At 34.2% G+C, this 13,534-nt stretch overlaps 1 protein-coding gene across 6 annotated transcripts in view; it reads right to left on the bottom strand.

The window, feature by feature from the left end:
* Positions 1-13,534, bottom strand: part of Greb1l (GREB1 like retinoic acid receptor coactivator) — a 264,690-nt gene that overhangs the window by 245,891 nt on the left and 5,265 nt on the right. The gene's annotated exons all lie outside the window — the stretch shown is intronic.

Below are 13,534 nucleotides of genomic sequence, written 5' to 3'. Positions count from 1 at the left end.
ACATTAATGTTTTCAGAGATTTAAATCTCTAATTCCTAGGAGAAAGAAAAGTTGTGACTATTTTTAATCAGTCAACTTAATACATCATTTCAATAGGATTTATATATCAATGCTTTAACTTAAGAGTTAAGAAGAAAGTATCTTTTAGCAGCTAAGTCAAAATACTAACAAAAGTCAGCCTTCTCCATGGGCATAAGTTTCAGGTTTTTAATAAATAGAGATGGTATCAATGGCAATAAATGACTACATAAATGTAATGAACTGAGTTTAGCAGACTCAATTAAACCTTTTATTTAATGGGTCCTAATTTATAGGACTAACAGTTTAAAACTAAAATACTATTGTATGTGTAGTGAATTCTAATTATTCTTTAAGTTTGTGGGGGTTCCCCCACCTTTCTTTCTTTCTTTCTTTCCTTAACCTGTACTTTCCTTCTTTGGGGGCCCACAAATCTGGTAGAAAATTTAATTTAATTCAATTAAAAGAAAATTTATATAAAGATAACATATTATGATAAATATGACATGATTTCATCTTACTACTTTTAAACTCTTGTGCATAGAAACATTTCAAGGGCCAAATTAGAATGCACCTAATTTTTCATTGATGAAAAATTTTCAAGAATCTGAAATTAGGAGGGAAGGGGAGATGGGAGTGAGGATTGAACCCAGAAGTACTCTACCACTGAACTATATCCCCAGTCCCTTCCTTTTTGTTTTTTATTTTGAGACAGGGTCTCCCTAAATTGCCAAAGCTGTAGTAAAAGATTTATATAATGTAATACGTAAAGATGTTATTTGTTCTCTTCCCCAATACCAAAATTATAAAAGAATGTATTTGAATTCTTATCTAATGGAGTTTTAATGTCCATTTCATTTTTTTGATTTTCAAATTTGATTTTCCTGCCTCAGCTTCCAGAGTAACTGAGATTATAGGCAAGCACCACCCTAACCATCAAGAACCTAAATTTCTAAGGAGTGAATTGTATTTATAAAGAAATACTTTTAAGACCTGTGCTTTAAATGTTTATTATTTCTCATTATAATTTACATGCATCAGTAGAATAGCAACATATTAAGTAATCTCATATAATTGTAATATTCTTTAAATATGGTCTGAATGTCAAAATGAGCTTTCATTTACTTCCTCTTTAAATGATAATTTCACCTGCCTTAAATTTACTACATAAAGAACAACTCAAAAGGCGGGCTGGGGTTGTGGCGTAGTGGTAGAGTACTTGCCTAGCATGTGTGAGGCACAGAGTTCAATTCTCAGCACCACACATAAATAAGAAAAATAAAGGTCCATTGACAACTAAAAAAATTATTTTAAAAAAGAACAACTCAAAATAAAAATATTTACTAAAATTATAAAACACACAAAAAGGACATGAATTGAATAGTGTTTAAATTCATATCTTCCCCCCAAAAATGCCTGCTACAGTTTTATTATTATTTATAGAAACTTCAATATCCATGAAGTATCACTAACCAACTTCAAGCTCATACCACAGTTTTCTTAACATCACCAATACTATTTCAAATTTCATATTCAATGCCTAATGAAAATGTTTAAAATAACTTTTCATATTAAAAAAATGAAATGGACATTAAAACTCCATTAGATATCAATTCAAATACGTTCTTTTATAATTTTGGTACTGGGGAAGAGAACAAATAAAACCCTTACATATTACATTATATAAATCTTTTACTACATCAGTAATGGTTTGAGGAACGTGGTTTGAATAAAATTAGAAATGAGTCTACAAAACCACAAGTCACAATTCTGTCTTTTAACTAGATTGTAGCTTTCCCCAAGGGCAGGGACAGCTCTTTATTTTCCTTTTTCTCTCCACAGCACTTATTCCAATTATAGGTACCTAATAAAGACTTATTAACTTACTTTTATTGTTAATTTCCTACCCAGTGGAGAATTCTATTACCCCCAGTAGACATGAACCTCTTGCTCAGTAGGAAAATCATGAAGAGAAAAAAATTGCTTTTAAGGAAGTGACAAATGTATTTGAGAAAATCATTACTTTTTATCCCAATGAAATGAGGGATAGTTTGATACTATGATTACTGTTACCAATTACAACTTCAAAGCCTTCAAAAATCAGTACTGGGGCTAGGGCCCTAGCTCAATGGTAGAGCACTTGCCTCACATGTGGGAGGCACTGTGTTCGATCCTCAGCACCACATAAAAATAAACTAATAAACAAAGATATTGTGTCCATCTACAACTAAAAAAAAAAATTAAAAATCAGTACTGGTTAGACACATACCTTAATCTAAATTAGAATGATGGTGTCCATTTGCAATACATGAACTTTAGCTTCCCAAAGATAAACATCATGACAGATGTCTGGTAACCTCTGGTGTAACAGTATCTAAAATAAGCCCACACTGTTTTGATTTTGGAAGTTTTATCAATTTAAAACAGAATAAGCAATACAACTGTAACATTTATACAGCACAAGAAATTTGTCACAGTTTTCAACACACTTTTTTTTTCAGACTATCAATTTCCATGTTCAAGCAATACTATCCTGGAAATAAAGGGCTTCATTCTTTTTTCTTTCTTTCTTTTTTTTTCTTTAGGTGATACTGGGAATTGAAACAAGGACCTACCACAGGCTAGTCACGCACTCTACCACAGCCTGTACTACAGCCTGTACCAAGCTACATCCATGGCCCTTTTTATTTTTATGTTTTTAATTTTGAGACAGAGTCTACTAAGTTGTTCAGGTAGCCTCAAACTTGTGATCCTCTATCCTCACCCTTATTTTTTTAATTTTTTTTTTAGATACACATGACAGTAGAGTGTATTTTGACATATTATACGTACATGGAGTCTAACTTTGCATTCTTGTAGTTGTACATGATGTGGAGTTACACTAGCAGTGTATTCGTATATGAACACAGGAAAAGTTATGTTCAATTCATTCTACTATCTTTCTATCCTCAGCTTTCAAAGTAGCTGGGATTACAGTCATATACCACCACACTAGGTTTCCATTATTATTATCATTTTAACTAGGATATTTATTGGCAAATGCAAAGCCCATATTACCAAATAATAAGTAAATTTGTGGGCTGGGATTGTGGCTCAGAGGTAGAGTGCACACCTGACATGCATGAGGCACTGGGTTCAATTCTCAGAACCACATAACAAGTAAAATAAAGACATCATGTCCATCTATAACTAAAAAATAAATATATATAAATAATAATAAGTACATTTGCAAATAAGTAAATTTGAAGATAAATTGAACATGCATGAAGGATTACAAAGACATTATCATTTTGTGAAATTCAAAAAGAAGAGAGAAATGAAATGTATCTCCCTTCACCTTGGCCACAAAAAGCTTTTGGATTTATTTTTCCTGCTCCCACCCTTTATTCAAAAGATAACGCTGCTGACAGCTTCCAAAAAGCATGGACCTTGCCTTGATTTTTCCCCCTTTCCCCCAAGTCCTCTTGTGGTCAGTGGCTTGGACAGGAAATAAGTTTGACCCAGGTCAAATATACAGAATATACAGTCGTAGACTAAATCTAACACCTCTCCACACATGTCATTCATTCATTCATTCTTTAACAAATGTTTACTGAGGGGCAACTATGCCCTGTCTGTCCTAGGTGCTACAGATGGAGCAATAAGCAAAAGGACAAAACATCTACCATCTTGGAGCCTTCATTCAAGCTTGCTAAGAAAACCCAGGACTTGATCCCCATTAGCACCATTCTTCACCAAGAGATAGCCTTGTACAGCCTGTTTCCCCAAAATGTTGCACTAAACCATTCCCTAAGGATCTGAAAGAGTTAATATAGACTTTTAGCACTTACCTATGGCCACCTTCAGCAAGAGCAGCAACATTTGTAACAAGTTACTTTTCTGGGTAAGATAAAACATTTTAAGATACAATTCCTGACTTCTAGATCTTACAATTTACTAAAGCCACAAGATGTATATACCTAGTACGACATAGAGGAAAGAATGATAATTTTGAAATCAGCCAGCCTTAGGTTTGAATTCTGACTTTATACTTACTACCCAAAGGCTCATGTGAGATTTACTTAACCCTTTCTAAACTTTTGTTTTCTTAGCTGTAAAAGTGAGAATGATGCCTGTATCACAGGGTTGTTGTAAAGATTAGAAATGATGTTTGCACAATGTGTGTAGTAGTACAGATTAATTTGTATCAATTAAATTATTAATACTTGCTATTAATTAAATTATTAAATAAGAGATGAATAGGTAGGGACAAGTATACGGGTCATAAAGACTTTCATGACTTTTTTATAATTACAGACTGTTTTATGCATACACTCATATACTGATAAACACACTCTGTGTGTATATACATGTATTTCTCTCTCTCTCTCTCTCTCTCTCTCTCTCTCTCTCTCTCTCTCTGAAATTTCAGACATGCAACTATGCCATGTACTGTTTCATCACAGATCCTGCTCTGAAGGTAAACGTTGAGATAAGGCATACCACGGGCTCAGGGATCTTTACAGTGGCATAAAACCTCAAACATTTAGAATATCTGAAATACCATAACCCAGATACTTCATTTACAGACTCCAACAGAGCTTCAGTGGATTATGCAGATGGTTCATTTAATAAAACTTTTGACTAAGTTTTGGGTAAGAAAAAACATTTTAAGACACAATTCCTGACTTCTAGATCTTACAATTTACTAAAGCCACAAGATGTATATACCTAGTACGACACAGAGGAAAGAATAATAACTTTGAAATCAGCCAGCCTTAGGTTTGAATTCTGACTTTATACTTACTACCCAAAGGTAGTAATACTGTAAAAATATCACACCTAGTATCTGATTGTTCCATGCATATGAAAAAGGGGGGAAATAGGGGTTTTTACATGGCCTAATTTTTACAGAAAACTAAGAATTTAGTAACATTATTAATATATGAGCCTACCACAGAATGTTGCTGTTTGTTTTTACATCAACTCAAAGAATGATTCAAGCTGTGAAATTGTGCATAAAAATTCCTCAAATTAGTCCTGAGATTCTGTAGCTCATGGCTAATGACTATTCTATTGGACCATTCACTTGTTTTCCAACTTGTGAACATGTAGCCTTAGCTAATCTCCAATGTGTCAAGATCTTGCTCCAGCAATTCTCAGGCCATTAACAAATCATCAAAGCAGAGCACAGAACAGCTACCTGGGACTACTAGCTAATTGAGAGACGAACCCAATTCACCTGGGGAGTCCATTTACAACTATGGCTCCAGAGGTTTGACTAGTTTATGTTCCATAAAAGAATCAAGAACTCAGAGGATTTTAAAAACAGCCATTCTTTTCTTAAGTGCTGCAAATCTTTACTGTATAGGGAACATCTTCATATGATACTCAGAAATACAATCATAATATTCAGGCTTATTTCCAATAAATGAAACTGAGGAAAATATTGAGAAGTACTTTCATTATCATCCATCTTCTATCTTCAATATTGAAAACCCTATTATTTTTCAAAGAATTAGCAATTAAATATAATAGACTCTAGATTGTCAATTCTGTAGAATACAGCTAATTGGTCAATACTTTGTACCCAATATTGTATTAGATATATTTGTACTGGATATTTGGAAAATACAGAAAATAATATGTCATAGTACCTCTTCTTAAGAGGCTTATGTTCTAAGATTCAGCAAAGAATACTTTTTGAAATTTTGTAAGTCTATACCCTAAAATTCTAAAACTTAATATAAAAACTGTGTTTAGAGCATAAGAAAATTAATAAAAACTCAAATGTCAATAAATTTACATAAAAGACAGAAACTACACCTCAAAGCAACATCCTTCATCTTTTTTAAAAATATTATTTTAGTTGTCAATGTACCATTATTTTATTTATTTACTTATGGTGCTGAGAAGCGAACCCAGTGCCTCACACATGCTAGGCAAGTGCTCTGCCACTGAGCTACAACCCCAGCCCAAGGTCCTTCATCTTTATTGATGTGAAAGTGGTCTGGTTTCTATTCTGAGGGCTCAGAATCTGCATTTATACAGCATCCCCAGTTGATTCCCATACAGATGATCTCTAGTTTGGCACACACTACATTAAATAATAGGCATAGTTTGCAAGAATCTCTAGAGTAATGCTGTCCATGAGAACTTTCTGTAATGATAGAAATATTCTATGCTTTTGCTCTCCAACACAGTAGCCAGCAGGCTCTTAAAATGCAACTAGTGTGGATGAAAAACTTAATTTTAAATTAAATAGATTTTAGTTAAAAGAGCCACATCTGCTTTAGAGAACAGAGAAAATTTTCTATGAAAGAGAAACAACGTGAGTTAACATGAGTTTTTGTATTGGATTATTTGGAAAATACAGAAAATAATATGCCAATAGGTAGGAATGCACATGAGCAGGATATATAGGGAGGAAAGACAACTGATTGGCTTGTATAGAATAGAGGTTTCATATTAGATTATTATGGGATCAGATTATGAAGACTCCTGAAAGAAACTGAGAAAATTCAGTTTTATGGTACACATTGGCTGTCTGCCTAATCATCCCATTTTTTGATATTCTTCCATATGAACAACCCCAGAAATTGTATGCTTACCCCAGAGAATGGGTCCCTCACTAGGCTCTAAGGAAAATCGTAAATATTCTACAGAAGTCATGGTAATTCCATTTTCCTTCTTGGCAAATGGGTTATGATGAGCATGGGGAAAATTCTAACCAAGGAGATTTGGTACATCTATATCTGTAGGTAAATTCTTTAAAAAGTATTTAGCCTGAATAGGAAAAAAAAAAGCCTTCTTCTGACTCCAGTTAAAGATACATGAGGATACGAGTCTTGTGCATGCTATTAACATTCTAGGAAAATGAAGAGACAAGCTGGAAGACAAATGCCATGGAGCTAAGGATGGCAATGTGACCAAAAGAACCTGAATCCTTGGCATCAACAAGCATCTGAATTAACCCAGGAACTGCTCTCTCCCTCTACCCTAGACATTTTGGTGATATAAAAACTTCACTGGTAGGGGCTGGGGTTGTGGCTCAGCGGTAGAGCACTCACCTTGCACCTGCAAGGCCCTGGGTTCGATCCTCAGCACCACATATAAAAAAATAAAATAAAGTTATTATGTCCAACTACAACTACAAAAAATAAATATTTAGGGGAAAAAAAAAAACTTCACTGGTAAATATCCTTAGTTTTTGGTTTTGCTACATGCAGCTGCCAGCATTAGACCAGGGTCCTAATGTCCTTTGGGAAACACTAAGGTAGGAAAGTGGGAGTCACTGAAGGTTTTTGATCAGGTGTGGACACTGATACAAAACAATGTTCAAGACTTAAAAATAACATGCATGAAAAATAAATTGAAAAAAGGAAGAATTGATTCAAGCAGATTGTTGGAAAGCCTGAAAGTCAAAATTACCAAAAGTTTTTGGAAAGTAAATAAAATTCAATCTTCCTCAAATTCAATGAGCAAACAAAAAATCCTGAGAAATAACTCTGTTTTACAGCTTTAATAAAATTTTTAAAACCAAACTTAATGCATAGGCTGGGTGTGGTGGCACATGCCTATTATCCCAGCTGCTCAGGAGGTTAAGGCAGGAGGATGGAAAGTTCCAAGCCAGCCTCAGTAAAAGCAAGGTGCTAAGCAACTCAGCGAGACCCTGTCTTTAAACAAAATACGAAAGAAGGCTGGGGATGTGGCTCAGTGGTTGAGTGCCCCTGAGTTCAATCCCCAGTACCCTAAAAAAAAAGGTTAATGCATAGATTTTTCAGTGAATAACAAGTTTTTTGAAAAAATGTTATGGTATTAAATATATAAAATCATTAACACATACAGATAAAGCAAAATTGAAGTAACAGTTCATTCTCCTAGGGTGGTAGGATTGTTAAGTCATGTTTATTTTCTGACTTTTTATAGTGTTCTCATATGATATTATTCTACTTAAAATATAATCATATTAATTTCCCCAAGAGTTGTAATTCAATATTTTTTGAAAAAGGAAACAATTCTTGAAATGTGATTTCTCTATATTAGCTGCAATTAAAGGTATGAGAAAACATTGAGAAACAATAAGGTAAATTAGAAAGCATGCAGGACTAGCTAGGTGACCTTAAGCAAGTCACAAAAACCCTGTGGCACTGTTTTCTCTCAGGGTGGATTACCTATGGCTGTAAAACGCAACAGCACTCCATTTTGAAATGGAAGAAATCCTCTTGAATAAAAAAAAAGTCATGCAATTAATATAAAAATTTACTTAATAAATTTACTATGCTTAGGTAGAGTGTTTGCCTAACATGCACAAGAACATGTGTTCAAATTCCCAGCACTACAAAAATAAAAACAAAAATAAAATAAATTTTAATTTCTAATCTCTGTTCTCATACTTTAGCTTATGAGTTCAGCCTGAAAGAAAATAAAATTCAATCTTCCTCAAATTCAATGAGCAAACAAAAAGAATCCTGAGAAATAACTCTGTTTTACAACTTTAATAAAATTTGTTAGACCAAAGTTAAGGCTGGACGTGGTGGCACATGCCTATTATCCAGTGGCTCAGGAGGCTGAGGCAGGAGGATTGAGAGTTCCAAGCCAGCCTCAGCAAAAGTGAGGTGCTAAGCAACTCAGTGAGACCCTGTCTCTAAATAAAATACAAAAGATGGGCTGGGGATGTGGCTCAGTGATTGAGTGCCCCAGAGTTCAATCCCAGATACCCTAAAAAAAAAAAGTTAATGCATAGATTTTTTTCAGTGAAACAAACTAGTTCTAGAAATGTTAATGGATGAAAGTTCTATATTAATATCAAGTAGGCATCAAGTAATAGTTTGCAATTTGTAATTTGCATTTTTAAACAACAAATAAATCTAGCATTTTTTATATTAATTGACAATTAGAATTGAGTTACTGTGACTGATTAGTTACACTGTTTGCAAACATTTTAAAGTTCTGTTTTATAAAATATTTTTATTACCGTTTTGTAATAGTTCTTTATATACCATAAATGGTAATCTTTTATCTGCACATTTAAAGGTGTTTCCCCCAAAATCTGTCATTTGCTTATGGTATTTATTTATGGTTTCTTTTTTGCTTTACAAAGGTATTTTTAAATTATGTAATGAGATTTGTGCTTATTTTAAATAAATGTCCTTCAATGGTTGTTTAATTGTGAAATATATATACTAAAAAATATTATATAATCATTAAAAAGAATAAGAGCTATACCAATTAATTTAGAACTTGTCCCTTGTGTTTTATTAAGTGAAAAAAGAAAGATGATTATGTATAAAATATGACAGCATATAAAAGATGCTGAAATATACTATACATAGTACATCTTAATGTGTATAACATATATTTTTACATGGTCATGGAAAAAGTTAATACAACATAAAGATCAGCAACACTGGTAGCATGAAAAGGAAGGGTAAAGGAGAAAGACAGTCCCCTGAATTTTTAAAAAAGAAATGACCATGATTTTTTTAAAGCACAATATGTTTATATAAAATTGTATTAACAAATATATATATATGTGTGTGTGCACAAAAGATAGCCACAGAAATGTCAATGGTGTTTAATTTAGTATGGTTAGATTTTTAGAAGGAAAAAAGAAAAAAGGAAGTAACAGGACAAAAAGACAACTTGAGGAAAAAAAAAAAAAATCAAACAAATTTAAATTCGCCCTTTTCAAAAAACAGAACAGACTTGGGGGTAGATGGCAAAACTTTTCACTTTCTCATTTTTAAAGTGAAAAATTCCCCCCATCATCCAATGTGGGTATAGATCCCAGTAATAGTTTTTCAGTTCCCCAAATACCTCATAAAGATGTATACATAAACCTGCTGTAAGTTGTGTCCGTTGAATTGATTTTAAATGCAGGAAATAAAGGAGATATGATACCAATGACATCTTCTTTTCACACTGTGACCTACAGAGACAGCAGGGACAACTTTTGGCCTATCTGCTACATAAAAACTAAATTTACAGTTGAGTGGGGTGGCACACACCTGTAATTCCAGCAGCTAGGGAGGCTGAGGCAGGAGGATCGATAGTTCAAAGCCAGCCTCAGCAAAAGCGAGGCACTAAGCAACTCAGTGAGAACCTGTCTCTAAATAAAATACAAAATAGGGCTGGGGATGTGGCTCAGTGGTCGAGTGCCCGCAAGTTAAATTCCTGGTATCCAAAAACAACTAAATTTACAGAGCGATAAATTTGATGAGTGGTTCTATACTTTTGTATCCATAAAAACCACTTGGGAAGATTGTTAAAATGTATATTTGTGGGTCCCACCCCAGAGATTCTTATTCAGTAGGTCCAGTGACCAATAATCTGTATTTAATAAGCACCCCAGGCAAATGTGGCAGAACATGACAAATCCCCTTGAATTCCGGGGATGGTTGATCTCTTCACAAACTGATTAACCATAGAATTTGAAGAGTATGGCACACTAGAGACCAAGAATTTATTTTAAAATAATTATTTAGATGTTGATGGATCTTTATTTTATTCATTTATTTATACACGGTGATGAGAATCGAACCCAGTGCCTTGCACATGCTAGGTAAGTGCTGTACCTCTGAGCCACAACCCCAGCCTGAGACAAAGAATTTCAAAGTAAAAAGATTCACATTACCTCTCTGACCTAATCCCCCACTCACTCCCTCACTTCCCTCACCCCTTCAGCTCACCAGCCTTCTGGTTACCCTTCCAACAAACCCTCATTCCCTAAACTTTCCAAAGGCTCAGCCTCTCACCGCCCTCAGGTCTTCTTCACTCAGGTGACACTTCTCAGAGACAATGTGTAGAAAATCACAAGCCCCATCTCACTTCTTCTTTTTATTTTTAATATTTATTCTTAAGTTTTAGGTGGACACAATATCTTTATTTAACATTTATGTGGTGCTGAGGATCGAACCCAGTGCCTCATGCATGCTAGGCGAGTGCTCTACCACTGAGCCACATCCCCAGCACCCCCATCTCACTTCTTAATTCCTCTTTCTGCTTTAGCATTCCACTATCTAAAAAGACGGCATATTTAACTCATTTTCTTTTGCTTACTAAGCTTGACTCCCATGAGGAGGGGTATTTGCACTTTTCTTCACTGCAGCATACCTAACACCTAGAACAGGGCCTGGACAGAGTTCAGGATTTAACTTGGTCAAGGTAAAACAAATGCAGCTTGAGCAATTCAGTGATAGGAGGCAGATATAACTAGTAAGCAGTTTGTTAACACACAGATTCCTGGTTCAGCAGGTGGGGTTGGGGCCTGAGACTCTGACTTTCTAACAAGAACTCAGCTACAAGAATTCTTATGAAATTTAGAGAGTTGTCCAATACCTCTGCTCATTTTTAGTGAAAGTCAATCTGTTTTACTACTTGAGAAGAGAAGCATGTAGACTGAAAAGGAAAAATTCTGTCATGTATTTTTAAAAAATATTTATTTTTTATTTGTAGTTGGACACAATATCTTTATTTTATTTATTTATTTTTATGTGGTGCTGAGGATCAAACCCAGGGTCTCGCATGTGCTAGGCGAGCGCTCTACCACTGAGCCACAACCCCAGCCCCTCTATCGTATAATTTTCAGAAGAGAAAAATTGTTTCCTTAACCTTTTGTCCTAAGCTTCTCCCCTCCAAAATTAAATAATTCTACAATAGAGATATTTTCACTTAACATATTTAACATTTTTTCATAGATATTTACTACAGTCTGGTTCTCAACATGGCATTTGCATGTTTTCCAATTTTTTTTACTCTCATAAATAACGTTTCAGGTGATATTTTTGTTATAGGCCTTTTTGCATTTGTCTAATTATTTTTTTTCAACAAACTCCTAGAAGGGAAATTTGTAAGTCAAAGAATTTAAACCATCACTTTCCAATAGAACTTCCTCCAATGCTCTCTATCTATACTGTTCAACATAGCAGCCACCAACCAGCTGAATGCAGCTGCTGGGCATTTGAAATCCAAGGCAACTGAGAAACTGAATCTTTAGTTGTAGATAATGTTAATTAACTAACATTTAAATGGCTACTTGTGACTAAGAACTAGCATATTAGGAGATCTTGACATGCAATGCCAAATTGCTCTCAAGAAAAATTGTTAAGTACAGAATACAACTGACACTAGGATTGCTGTATGTATACACATGGATGTATAACCAATGTGATCCTGCAATTTGTACACGTGAAAAATGAGAATTCATACCCTATTTGAATCAAATGTATGATATGTCAAGATCATTGTATTGTCTTGAGCAACTAATAAAAAAAAAAGAAAAAAGAAAAATTGTAAGTATATGCCTTCACTCTTAATACATGACAATAACTACTTTTTTATCTAATTGTCAACACTAAATATTATCTAACTATTGAACTTCATAATCTGAAAGTTGAAAAATGTCTTGTGTGGTTTTATTTTTATTTTTACTCTTTCTTCCTTCTTTCCTTTCTTCAGTGTTAGGGATTGAACCCAGAGCCTCACACATGCTAAGTAAGTGCTCTACCACTGAGTGACACATCCCCAGCCCTAAGTGTGGTTTTAATATGCACTTAGTTTTTACTACTAATAATGTTTAATGGGTTTATTTCTTCTGTCATCACACTTATTCAACAGAAAATTATTTAACTCAGAGGTTGGAAATTACCTGGCTTCCAAATCTGTTTTGATGGGACTGTATGTTTTCTTTAAAATTCATTACCACCATTTGTATTCACATAGAAGTGTGAATTTCCAGCTTCATTTAAAAAATTAAGCAGTCTGACAATGTGCCCTCACTTCCAAAAGGCAAGAGAGGAGACTGAGCCATTCTGAGGTGTCAGCTTCCTCACTCAAAATTACTCTTTGGCCTTTCCAGGCATCTGTGTTTACAATTCCTGCCTGAATTAAATTCTGATAGATTAAAAGACAAATAGTGGCTAATAATAAGAGCTGATTTTCAGTCCATGTCTAGCATGCAAATGTGATTTTATAATAGTTGTGGATTATTTTGCAACTAATATTTAACTTGTAGAAGAACATGCCAGTGGTTGTGGAAGTTTTTTACTCACTAGAAAAGTGTGTTGGCCCCCTCCCCAAAGTTTCTAATTTAATAAGTTAGGGTGGACCCTAAGAATTTCCATCTAACCCCATGGTCCAAGTGTAACTTTACACTGAGCCAAGGTTTTCTTAAAGATATGGATCCTCCTAAAAGGGTAGTGACAATACGTAATTTTGACAACAGTATAATTTTATCCACACTCTTTTCTAAAACAAGTCTACATTATTTCACTTTTCTAAAACAAATCTGTATTCATTATTTTGTTTTTCTAAAACAAGTCTACATTTATTATTTCATTTTATCTTCACACACATAAAAATATTCTATGCAGGAGATTGATAATTAGAGGACTAATCACTAATCCCATTTTACAGAGGAAAAGTAAGGCATGAGAGTCAAAGAAAATCCTCTAAGCACACAAGAAGTTAGAAGAGCCAAATCAAGCAAAACTGCTAACCTTGGTAAATAAAGGCCAACACAGCAATACGGGACACA

The sequence above is a fragment of the Marmota monax genome, unplaced genomic scaffold (assembly GCF_021218885.2).
Source record: "Marmota monax isolate L192 unplaced genomic scaffold, Marmota_monax_Labrador192_F-V1.1 WCK01_AAM20220418_F8-fsc00232, whole genome shotgun sequence".
Taxonomy (NCBI): domain Eukaryota; kingdom Metazoa; phylum Chordata; class Mammalia; order Rodentia; family Sciuridae; genus Marmota; species Marmota monax.
Note: the sequence above shows the minus strand (reverse complement) of the source record. Positions and strands in the feature narration are given on the sequence as shown.